Source organism: Mesoplodon mirus, assembly GCF_964341445.2.
Source record: "Mesoplodon mirus genome assembly, chromosome: 1".
NCBI classification, from domain to species: Eukaryota; Metazoa; Chordata; class Mammalia; order Artiodactyla; family Ziphiidae; genus Mesoplodon; species Mesoplodon mirus.
In genome coordinates this window covers 77139084-77152562 of record NC_138976.1, presented here as the reverse complement: position 1 = coordinate 77152562, position 13479 = coordinate 77139084, and positions in this window count along the sequence as shown.

Sequence of the window (13479 nt, the reverse complement as noted above, 5' to 3'; positions counted from 1 at the left end):
AGGGCACGGGTGAGTGTTCATGTACGGGTTAGCATTAGGGTACAGGTTAGGGTTAGGTTCAGGGTTAGCGAACGGGTAAGGTTTGGGGTACAGGTGAGCTTATGAAAACGTGTTAGGGTAGGGTACATGTTAGGGCACGTGTTAGTGTTCGTGTATGGGTTAGGATTAGGGTATGTGTTAGGGTTAGCGAACAGGTAAGGTTTAGTGTACAGTTGAGGGTACAAAAACGTGTTAGGCTTAGGGTACATGTTATGGCACATGTTAGTGTTCGTGCATGGGTTAGGATTAGGTTACGGGTTAGGGTAAGGTATAAGGTTAGGGTTGGTGAACGGGTAAGATTTAGGGTACAGGTGAGGGTACAAAAACGTGTTAGTGTTAGAGTACATGTTAGGGCATGGGTTAGCGTTCCTGTATGGGTTAGGGTTAGGGTTGGGGTTAGGTTTAGAGTTAGCAAACGGGTAAGGTTTAGGGTACAGGTGAGGGTATGAAAACGTGTTAGGGTACATGTTAGGGCACGGGTTAATGTTCGTGTACAGGTTGGGATTAGGGTTCGGGTTAGGGTAAGGTTTAGTGTTAGGGTTAGGGTTAGAGTTATGGTTGGGGTTAGCAAACGGATAAGGTTTAGTGTACAGTTGAGGATACAAAAATGAGTTAGGGCACAGGTTAGTGTTCGTGTACAGGTTAGGATTAGGGTACGGGTTGGCGAACGGGTAAGGTTTAGGGTACAGGTGAGCATACAAAAACGTGTTAGGGTACCTATTAGGGCACGGGTTAGTGTTCGTGTATGGGTTAGGGTACGTGTCAGGGTATGGGTTAGTGTTCGTGTATGGGGTAGGATTAGGTTACAGGTTAGGGTAATGTTTAGGGTTGGGTTTAGGCTTAGGGTTAGGGGTAGCGAACCGATAAGGTTTAAGGTACAGGTGACTGTACAAAAAGGTGTTAGAGTTAGGGTACGTGTTAGGGCACGTGTTAGTGTTCATGTATGGGTTAGGGTATGGGTTAGGGTTAGCGTAAGGATTAGCGAATGGGTAAGGTTTCGTGTACAGTTGAGGATACAAAAAAGAGTTAGGGTTCGGTTTCATGTTAGGGTATGGGTTACTGTCAGTGTACGGGTTTGGATTAGGGTATGGGTTAGTGTTATGGTTAGGGTTAATGAACGGGTAAGGATTAGGGTAGAGGTGATTGTACGAAGATGTGTTAGGTTTAGGGTATGGGTTAGTGTCAGTGTACGGGTTCGGATTAGGATACGGGTTAGGGTAAGGTTTAGGGTTACGGTTAGGATAAGGTTAGGGTTAGGTTTAGTGAACGGGTAAGGTTTAGGGTACAGGTGAGGGTACAAAAACATGTTAGGGTTAGGGTACATGATAGGTTATGGGTTAGTGTCAGTGTACGGCTTAGGATTTGGGTACTGGTTAGGGTAAGGGTTAGCGTTAGGGTTAGGTTTAGTGTTAGTGAACGGGTGAGTTTTAAGGTACAAGTGAGGGTACGAAAACGTGTTAGGGTTAAGGTACAAGTTAGCTTACAGGTTAGTATCAGTGTACAGGTTAGGATTAGGGTTAGAGCTAGGGAACGGGTAAGGTTTAGGGTACAGGTTAGGGTACGAAAACGGATTAGGGTTAATGTATGTGTTAGGGAAATGTTTAGTGTATGTGTTATGCTTAGGGTACTTGTTAAGGTGAGGGTTAGGTGTCGGTTTAGCGAACGGGTAAGGTTTAGGGTACAACTTAGGGTACGAAAACTGATTAGGAACAGGGTTTTGAGATACCATTCAGTCAAGCATACCCAGCTGTGGGCCAATCACCTGAGAGGATGAGAATCAAAATATAACAGGCTGGGCTTCACTGGTGGCACAGTGGTTGAGAGTCCACTTGCTGATGCAGGGAACACGGGTTCGTGCCCCGGTCCGGGAAGAACCCACATGCTGCGGAGCGGGTAGTCCCATGAGCTATGGCTGCTGGGCCTGCGTGTCCGGAGCCTGTGCTCTGCAACGGGAGGGGCCACGGCAGTGAGAGGCCCACGTACCACAAAAAATAAGAATAATAATAAATAAACAGGCTGGCAATCCTGCACTCCAACTATATTTACCATAGCCAACACATGGAAGTAATGAAAATGTCCATCAACAGAGGAATTCACAAAGAAGAAGTGGTCCATGTACACACCGGAATATGACTCCAATAAAAAATATAAATTCATTTTAAAAAACAAAGATAAGTAAGGAGACATCAGGTTTTGGGGGTTTATCTGGGCACATTCCCCTCTAATTTATAACCGAGGACAAACGCTGGCAGGAAAGTCGGATCCCCTAGTTATCAGATTGGGAAAAGCAGAAATGCTGCCACCGTCTGGCCGTTGCCTGCAACAGCAGCTTTAAAACCTGTGTTAAGGGTCACTTCCTATGCACCAGTACTGGAGGGCTGTAAATGAAACCTGCCCTCAAAGTGTCTTGAGGGAAGTAATGGCCAAAATAGTTCAAAATGTCACACATACTTCAAGAAAACAATTTGAAGAGCTAAGCTGTACTCACCGTTTGAAGGAAAAAAAGGACATGCCAGAAAGCTCAATTTCAAGGGATTATGAGATGCATGCAAATCCAACCACAAAGAGGTATCAGCTCACACTAGTCAGAATAAACATCAGCAAAAAAACTACAAACAATAAATGCTGAAGGTGTTGTGGAGAAGTGCGTACCCTCAACTTGAAGTGGGATGTAACCTGGTAAGAGCCACTAATGAGAACAGAATGGAGGTGCCGTTATAAGGTAAACATTCGGCTACCATAAGATCCAGCAGGCCCACTCCTGGGCCTATAACGTAAGAAGACAGAATTGGAAAGACACAGGCAGGCAAATGTGCATTGCTGCAATAGCCAAGACATGGAAGCAACCAAAAAGTCCATCAACACATGTGTGGACAAAGAAGAACTGGTACATGTACAGACGGAATATTAGCCAAGGAAAAAAAGGACACAATGTCATTTGCAGCACTGTAGATGAGTCTACAGGTAATCACGCAACATGTAGTAAGTCAGAAAGAGAAAGACACATAGTGTATGGTATCACTTATAGGTGTTACCTAAAAATTGATACCAGTGAAGATGTTTCCACAGAGAAGGGCAATCACAGATTCATTAAACAAACTTTTGGTTCACCAATGGAAAGGTGTGAGGATTGGATACATTTGGTCATTGGGGTTAAGAGACATATACAAACACAGGTGAAATATATAATCACCAAAAACCTACAGAATACCAAGAAAAGACTACTCAACATTCTCTCATAACGTACATGGGAAAAGGATCCCAGGAAGAATAGACATAGGTATATGTGTAAAAGAACCACATCTTGCACACCTAGAACAAGCAAAGCATTGTAATCAAACTTGCTGTGATAAAAAATATAAATTCAATTAAAAAACAACGAACAAGATGTAGTGGGACATAAACTTAAGGGGCTTTCTCCTGGCAAATTCCATTCTAAATTACAACCTAGAACACGACTTCCATTGACGTTCTGTTGCCCTAGTAACCAGATTTAGTAAAGGAGAGCTGCTGCCACCTTGTGGCCGTTTCACACAACAGCAGCTTTTAACCCAGTGCTAATGGTCAGTTGATATTCAAAATAATTGCAGGCGTGTAAATGACACCTGCCCTGAAAACAAATCCTGGCGTCGTATATCGACCAAAAAATTCGAAAGACGTCCACATTTCAAAACGACAGTTTCAAGAGGCATTTTTATGCACATTTGTCTTATGATTCTTTCTTTTTCTTTCTTTCTTTCTTTCTTTCTTTCTTTCTTTCTTTCTTTCTTTCTTTCTTTTGTTATAAAAACGGGAATGGACAAAGGCTGAACATCAGGAATTAATAAAGCCATGCAAATCCAGTGTACCAAAACGTTCACCTCACAGCCGTCAGAATGATCATCAGCAAGAAAACTCTACAAAAAATAAGTGCTGAAGGGGTTTTAGAGAACTGCATACCCTTTAGCTGCTGGTGGGATGTAACCTGGTAAGAGCCAGTAGTGAGAACAGAACGGAGGTGCGTTTAAAGGTAAAAATTGAGCTACCATGTGATCTGGTAGGCCCACTGATGGGCCTATCACCTGAGTAGACCAGAATCAAAAAGAAACAGCCTGCCAGGCCTTCAATTCAGCAACATGTACCATAGCCAAGACCTGGAAGAAACCAAAATGTCCACCAACAGAAAAATGTACCAAGAAGAAGTCGTCCGTGTACACAACGGAATATTAGCCATGAAAAAGCATGGAACAGTGCCGTTGCCACCACTACAGAAGGATCTAGAGATAATCACCCAACTTGAAGTAAGAAAGAAACCGAAAGACAGATATCCTATGACATCACTTATACGTGTTACCTAAAACTTGATACCCATGAAATAATTTCCAAGAGAAGGACATGCATAGATTCAGAGAACCAAATTATGTAGAACCAAATGGAAAGGTGTAGGGAATGTATGAATTAGGTTATGGGGTTTAACAGACATGTACTAATACATATGATATATATATATATATATATATATATATATAATCACAAAATAACTATGGAATACGAAGAGAGGTCTACTCAACACTCTATAATAACATACATGGGAAAGGATCCAAAGAGGAATAGACAGATACATTGATAGGATGAACCAGAAACTGTACACCCAGGAGAATCTACATTTTTATCAAATTTGCTCTGATCATTCATAAAAATTAAATTTCAAAAGCAAACAACAATTTAGGAGATGTAAGCCCTTGGGGGTTTGCGCTGGCACATTCCACTCTAATTTGCAGCGTTCTAACATGATGTCCAGGAAAGCTCTGTTGCCCCAAATCCCAGAGTTGGAAATGAAGAAATGCTGCCGCCTTGTGGCCGTTTCCCACAAGGGCGGCTTTAAACCCACAGCTAATGGTCACTTAACATTCACAAGGACTCAGGGCTCTAAAGGACACCTGCCGTCAAAAAATGTCCTGAGGTAGGGAATGGCCAAAAAAAATTCAAAACTGGCAAAATTTTCAAGGAGATAGTATGGAGGGGAAAGTTTTACTCACTCTTTTTCAACAATGAGGAAAATGGATAAAAGCTCAACATCAGGAATTATTAGACTCATGAAAATCTAACCTCCAAAACGGTTTCAACTCACCCATGTCAACTACCATCAGCAAAAAGTTTACCAACAATAAATGCTGAAGGCGATTTAGAGAACTGTGTACCCTCTAGCTGCTGGTGAGATGTAAAGTGGTAACAGCCAATACTGAGAACAGAAAGGAGCTGCGTTTAAAAGTAAAACTTGAGCCACCATTCCATTCAGCAGGCCCACCGATGAGCCTCTCACCTGAGAAGTCCAGAGTCGAGAAGGCACAGGCTTCAACAGCTGCACTGCAGGAACTTTCACAATAGCCAAGACACGGAAGCAACCAAAATGTCCATAAACGAATGAATGGATAAAGAAGAAGTAGTCCATGTACACAATGGAATATTAGCCATGGAAAACAATGAAACACTTCTCTCTGAGGCACCATAGATGAGCCTAGAGATAATCACAGAACACGAGGTAAGTTGGAAAGCAAAAGACATATCTTATGATACCACTTATAGGCGTTATCTAAGAACTGACACAAATGAACATATTTCCACAGAGGAAGACACTCACAGACTTAGAAAACAAACTATGCTTATCTAAAAAGAAAGGTGGGGGGAATGGAAAGATTAAGAGTACACTTACCATACGTGTACAGATACCTATTAAATACATATATCAAAAAGACCGAACATATAGCAAGGGAGGTCTATGGAACACTCTGCAATAATTTACATGGGAAGTGGATCTGTACGTGAACATATGTATGTAATGTACAAATGAACCAGATTGTGTACACCTAGGACAAACAATATTCTAATCATTACCGCGATAAAAAAATTAAAACAAGAAGTAATGTGACATAAACTTATGGGGGTTTTTCCTGGCACATTCCACTGTAATTTACAACCTAGGAACAGGACTTCCAGAAAGGCTCTGCTGCCCTAGTAACCAGATTTGGGAATGGAGAAATGCTGCCGCCTTGTGGCCGTTTCCCACAACAGCAGCTTTAAGCCCAGTGCTAATGGTCACTAAATATTCACACTCATTGCGGGCCTGTAAATGACACCTGCCCTCAAAAAAAAACCAAAACCCTGGGGTCGAAAATAGACCAAGAAATTCAAAAGAGGGCCACCTTTCAAGAAGGCAATTTCAACTGGTCTACTGTACTCACCGTTTGTTTTGTTTGCTTAACAGAAATTTAAAACGGTGTGGAAAATGCTGAACACTAGGAATAATTAAACACATGCAAATCCAAATTACAAAAACCTATCAGCTCACACCAGTCAGAATGGCAATCAGAAAAAATTCTGCAAACAATAAATGCTGAAGGGGTTGTGGAGAAATGCCTACCCTTGGTTCAACGTGGAACATGGTAAGAGCCAGTAATGAAAACACAAAGGAGGTGCCTTGAAAAGGTAAATATTGAGCTACCATTCAATCAAGCATACCCACTTCTGGGCCTATCGCCTGAGAGGATGTGAATCAAAAGGTCACAGGCTGGGCTTCACTGGTGGCGCAGTGGTTGAGAGTCCGCCTGCCGATGCAGGGGACACGGGTTCGTGCCCCGGTCCGGGAAGAACCCACATGCTGCGGAGCGGCTAGTCCCATGAGCTATGGCTGCTGGGCCTGTGTGTCCGGAGCCTGTGCTCTGCAACGGGAGGGGCCACGGCAGTGAGAGGCCCACGTACCGCAAAAAATCAGAGTAATAATAAAGAAACAGGCTGGCAATCCTGCACTCCAGCAATATTTACCATAGCCAACACTTGGAAGCAATGAAAATGTCCATCAACAGAGGAATTCACAAAGAAGAAGTGGTCCATGTACACACCGGAATATGACTCCAATAAAAAACTATAAATTCATTTTAAAAAACAAAGATAAGTAAGGAGACGTCGGGTTTTGGGGGTTTATCCGGGCACATTCCCCTCTAATTTATAACCGAGGACCAACGCTGGCAGGAAGGTCGGATTCCCTAGTTACCAGATTGGGAAAAGCAGAAATGCTGCCGCCCTCTGGCCGTTACCTGCAACAGCAGCTTTAAAACCTGTGTTAAGGGTCACTTCCTATGCACCAGTACTGGAGGGCTGTAAATGAAACCTGCCCTCAAAGTGTCTTGAGGGAAGTAATGGCCAAAATAGTTCAAAATGTCACACATACTTCAAGAAAACAACTTGAAGAGCTAAGCTGTACTCACCGTTTGAAGGAAAAAAAGGACATGCCAGAAAGCTCAATTTCAAGGGATTATGAGATGCATGCAAATCCAACCACAAAGAGGTATCAGCTCACACTAGTCAGAATAAACATCAGCAAAAAAACTACAAACAATAAATGCTGAAGGTGTTGTGGAGAAGTGCGTACCCTCAACTTGAAGTGGGATGTAACCTGGTAAGAGCCACTAATGAGAACAGAATGGAGGTGCCGTTATAAGGTAAACATTCGGCTACCATAAGATCCAGCAGGCCCACTCCTGGGCCTATAACGTAAGAAGACAGAATTGGAAAGACACAGGCAGGCAAATGTGCATTGCTGCAATAGCCAAGACATGGAAGCAACCAAAAAGTCCATCAACACATGTGTGGACAAAGAAGAACTGGTACATGTACAGACGGAATATTAGCCAAGGAAAAAAAGGACACAATGTCATTTGCAGCACTGTAGATGAGTCTACAGGTAATCACGCAACATGTAGTAAGTCAGAAAGAGAAAGACACATAGTGTATGGTATCACTTATAGGTGTTACCTAAAAATTGATACCAGTGAAGATGTTTCCACAGAGAAGGGCAATCACAGATTCATTAAACAAACTTTTGGTTCACCAATGGAAAGGTGTGAGGATTGGATACATTTGGTCATTGGGGTTAAGAGACATATACAAACACAGGTGAAATATATAATCACCAAAAACCTACAGAATACCAAGAAAAGACTACTCAACATTCTCTCATAACGTACATGGGAAAAGGATCCCAGGAAGAATAGACATAGGTATATGTGTAAAAGAACCACATCTTGCACACCTAGAACAAGCAAAGCATTGTAATCAAACTTGCTGTGATAAAAAATATAAATTCAATTTAAAAAAAACGAACAAGATGTAGTGGGACATAAACTTAAGGGGCTTTCTCCTGGCAAATTCCATTCTAAATTACAACCTAGAACACGACTTCCATTGACGTTCTGTTGCCCTAGTAACCAGATTTAGTAAAGGAGAGCTGCTGCCACCTTGTGGCCGTTTCACACAACAGCAGCTTTTAACCCAGTGCTAATGGTCAGTTGATATTCAAAATAATTGCAGGCGTGTAAATGACACCTGCCCTGAAAACAAATCCTGGCGTCGCATATCGACCAAAAAATTCGAAAGACGTCCACATTTCAAAACGACAGTTTCAAGAGGCATTTTTATGCACATTTGTCTTATGATTCTTTCTTTTTCTTTCTTTCTTTCTTTCTTTCTTTCTTTTGTTATAAAAACGGGAATGGACAAAGGCTGAACATCAGGAATTAATAAAGCCATGCAAATCCAGTGTACCAAAACGTTCACCTCACAGCCGTCAGAATGATCATCAGCAAGAAAACTCTACAAAAAATAAGTGCTGAAGGGGTTTTAGAGAACTGCATACCCTTTAGCTGCTGGTGGGATGTAACCTGGTAAGAGCCAGTAGTGAGAACAGAACGGAGGTGCGTTTAAAGGTAAAAATTGAGCTACCATGTGATCTGGTAGGCCCACTGATGGGCCTATCACCTGAGTAGACCAGAATCAAAAAGAAACAGCCTGCCAGGCCTTCAATTCAGCAACATGTACCATAGCCAAGACCTGGAAGAAACCAAAATGTCCACCAACAGAAAAATGTACCAAGAAGAAGTCGTCCGTGTACACAACGGAATATTAGCCATGAAAAAGCATGGAACAGTGCCGTTGCCACCACTACAGAAGGATCTAGAGATAATCACCCAACTTGAAGTAAGAAAGAAACCGAAAGACAGATATCCTATGACATCACTTATACGTGTTACCTAAAACTTGATACCCATGAAATAATTTCCAAGAGAAGGACACGCATAGATTCAGAGAACCAAATTATGTAGAACCAAATGGAAAGGTGTAGGGAATGTATGAATTAGGTTATGGGGTTTAACAGACATGTACTAATACATATGATATATATATATATATATATATATATATATATATAATCACAAAATAACTATGGAATACGAAGAGAGGTCTACTCAACACTCTATAATAACATACATGGGAAAGGATCCAAAGAGGAATAGACAGATACATTGATAGGATGAACCAGAAACTGTACACCCAGGAGAATCTACATTTTTATCAAATTTGCTCTGATCATTCATAAAAATTAAATTTCAAAAGCAAACAACAATTTAGGAGATGTAAGCCCTTGGGGGTTTGCGCTGGCACATTCCACTCTAATTTGCAGCGTTCTAACATGATGTCCAGGAAAGCTCTGTTGCCCCAAATCCCAGAGTTGGAAATGAAGAAATGCTGCCGCCTTGTGGCCGTTTCCCACAAGGGCGGCTTTAAACCCACAGCTAATGGTCACTTAACATTCACAAGGACTCAGGGCTCTAAAGGACACCTGCCGTCAAAAAATGTCCTGAGGTAGGGAATGGCCAAAAAAAATTCAAAACTGGCAAAATTTTCAAGGAGATAGTATGGAGGGGAAAGTTTTACTCACTCTTTTTCAACAATGAGGAAAATGGATAAAAGCTCAACATCAGGAATTATTAGACTCATGAAAATCTAACCTCCAAAACGGTTTCAACTCACCCATGTCAACTACCATCAGCAAAAAGTTTACCAACAATAAATGCTGAAGGCGATTTAGAGAACTGTGTACCCTCTAGCTGCTGGTGAGATGTAAAGTGGTAACAGCCAATACTGAGAACAGAAAGGAGCTGCGTTTAAAAGTAAAACTTGAGCCACCATTCCATTCAGCAGGCCCACCGATGAGCCTCTCACCTGAGAAGTCCAGAGTCGAGAAGGCACAGGCTTCAACAGCTGCACTGCAGGAACTTTCACAATAGCCAAGACACGGAAGCAACCAAAATGTCCATAAACGAATGAATGGATAAAGAAGAAGTAGTCCATGTACACAATGGAATATTAGCCATGGAAAACAATGAAACACTTCTCTCTGAGGCACCATAGATGAGCCTAGAGATAATCACAGAACACGAGGTAAGTCGGAAAGCAAAAGACATATCTTATGATACCACTTAGAGGCGTTATCTAAGAACTGACACAAATGAACATATTTCCACAGAGGAAGACACTCACAGACTTAGAAAACAAACTATGCTTATCTAAAAAGAAAGGTGGGGGGAATGGAAAGATTAAGAGTACACTTACCATACGTGTACAGATACCTATTAAATACATATATCAAAAAGACCGAACATATAGCAAGGGAGGTCTATGGAACACTCTGCAATAATTTACATGGGAAGTGGATCTGTACGTGAACATATGTATGTAATGTACAAATGAACCAGATTGTGTACACCTAGGACAAACAATATTCTAATCATTACCGCGATAAAAAAATTAAAACAAGAAGTAATGTGACATAAACTTATGGGGGTTTTTCCTGGCACATTCCACTGTAATTTACAACCTAGGAACAGGACTTCCAGAAAGGCTCTGCTGCCCTAGTAACCAGATTTGGGAATGGAGAAATGCTGCCGCCTTGTGGCCGTTTCCCACAACAGCAGCTTTAAGCCCAGTGCTAATGGTCACTAAATATTCACACTCATTGCGGGCCTGTAAATGACACCTGCCCTCAAAAAAAAACCAAAACCCTGGGGTCGAAAATAGACCAAGAAATTCAAAAGAGGGCCACCTTTCAAGAAGGCAATTTCAACTGGTCTACTGTACTCACCGTTTGTTTTGTTTGCTTAACAGAAATTTAAAACGGTGTGGAAAATGCTGAACACTAGGAATAATTAAACACATGCAAATCCAAATTACAAAAACCTATCAGCTCACACCAGTCAGAATGGCAATCAGAAAAAATTCTGCAAACAATAAATGCTGAAGGGGGTGTGGAGAAATGCCTACCCTTGGTTCAACGTGGAACATGGTAAGAGCCAGTAATGAAAACACAAAGGAGGTGCCTTGAAAAGGTAAATATTGAGCTACCATTCAATCAAGCATACCCACTTCTGGGCCTATCGCCTGAGAGGATGTGAATCAAAAGGTCACAGGCTGGGCTTCACTGGTGGCGCAGTGGTTGAGAGTCCGCCTGCCGATGCAGGGGACACGGGTTCGTGCCCCGGTCCGGGAAGAACCCACATGCTGCGGAGCGGCTAGTCCCATGAGCTATGGCTGCTGGGCCTGTGTGTCCGGAGCCTGTGCTCTGCAACGGGAGGGGCCACGGCAGTGAGAGGCCCACGTACCGCAAAAAATCAGAGTAATAATAAAGAAACAGGCTGGCAATCCTGCACTCCAGCAATATTTACCATAGCCAACACTTGGAAGCAATGAAAATGTCCATCAACAGAGGAATTCACAAAGAAGAAGTGGTCCATGTACACACCGGAATATGACTCCAATAAAAAACTATAAATTCATTTTAAAAAACAAAGATAAGTAAGGAGACGTCGGGTTTTGGGGGTTTATCCGGGCACATTCCCCTCTAATTTATAACCGAGGACCAACGCTGGCAGGAAGGTCGGATTCCCTAGTTACCAGATTGGGAAAAGCAGAAATGCTGCCGCCCTCTGGCCGTTACCTGCAACAGCAGCTTTAAAACCTGTGTTAAGGGTCACTTCCTATGCACCAGTACTGGAGGGCTGTAAATGAAACCTGCCCTCAAAGTGTCTTGAGGGAAGTAATGGCCAAAATAGTTCAAAATGTCACACATACTTCAAGAAAACAACTTGAAGAGCTAAGCTGTACTCACCGTTTGAAGGAAAAAAAGGACATGCCAGAAAGCTCAATTTCAAGGGATTATGAGATGCATGCAAATCCAACCACAAAGAGGTATCAGCTCACACTAGTCAGAATAAACATCAGCAAAAAAACTACAAACAATAAATGCTGAAGGTGTTGTGGAGAAGTGCGTACCCTCAACTTGAAGTGGGATGTAACCTGGTAAGAGCCACTAATGAGAACAGAATGGAGGTGCCGTTATAAGGTAAACATTCGGCTACCATAAGATCCAGCAGGCCCACTCCTGGGCCTATAACGTAAGAAGACAGAATTGGAAAGACACAGGCAGGCAAATGTGCATTGCTGCAATAGCCAAGACATGGAAGCAACCAAAAAGTCCATCAACACATGTGTGGACAAAGAAGAACTGGTACATGTACAGACGGAATATTAGCCAAGGAAAAAAAGGACACAATGTCATTTGCAGCACTGTAGATGAGTCTACAGGTAATCACGCAACATGTAGTAAGTCAGAAAGAGAAAGACACATAGTGTATGGTATCACTTATAGGTGTTACCTAAAAATTGATACCAGTGAAGATGTTTCCACAGAGAAGGGCAATCACAGATTCATTAAACAAACTTTTGGTTCACCAATGGAAAGGTGTGAGGATTGGATACATTTGGTCATTGGGGTTAAGAGACATATACAAACACAGGTGAAATATATAATCACCAAAAACCTACAGAATACCAAGAAAAGACTACTCAACATTCTCTCATAACGTACATGGGAAAAGGATCCCAGGAAGAATAGACATAGGTATATGTGTAAAAGAACCACATCTTGCACACCTAGAACAAGCAAAGCATTGTAATCAAACTTGCTGTGATAAAAAATATAAATTCAATTAAAAAACAACGAACAAGATGTAGTGGGACATAAACTTAAGGGGCTTTCTCCTGGCAAATTCCATTCTAAATTACAACCTAGAACACGACTTCCATTGACGTTCTGTTGCCCTAGTAACCAGATTTAGTAAAGGAGAGCTGCTGCCACCTTGTGGCCGTTTCACACAACAGCAGCTTTTAACCCAGTGCTAATGGTCAGTTGATATTCAAAATAATTGCAGGCGTGTAAATGACACCTGCCCTGAAAACAAATCCTGGCGTCGTATATCGACCAAAAAATTCGAAAGACGTCCACATTTCAAAACGACAGTTTCAAGAGGCATTTTTATGCACATTTGTCTTATGATTCTTTCTTTTTCTTTCTTTCTTTCTTTCTTTCTTTCTTTCTTTCTTTCTTTCTTTCTTTCTTTCTTTCTTTTGTTATAAAAACGGGAATGGACAAAGGCTGAACATCAGGAATTAATAAAGCCATGCAAATCCAGTGTACCAAAACGTTCACCTCACAGCCGTCAGAATGATCATCAGCAAGAAAACTCTACAAAAAATAAGTGCTGAAGGGGTTTTAGAGAACTGCATACC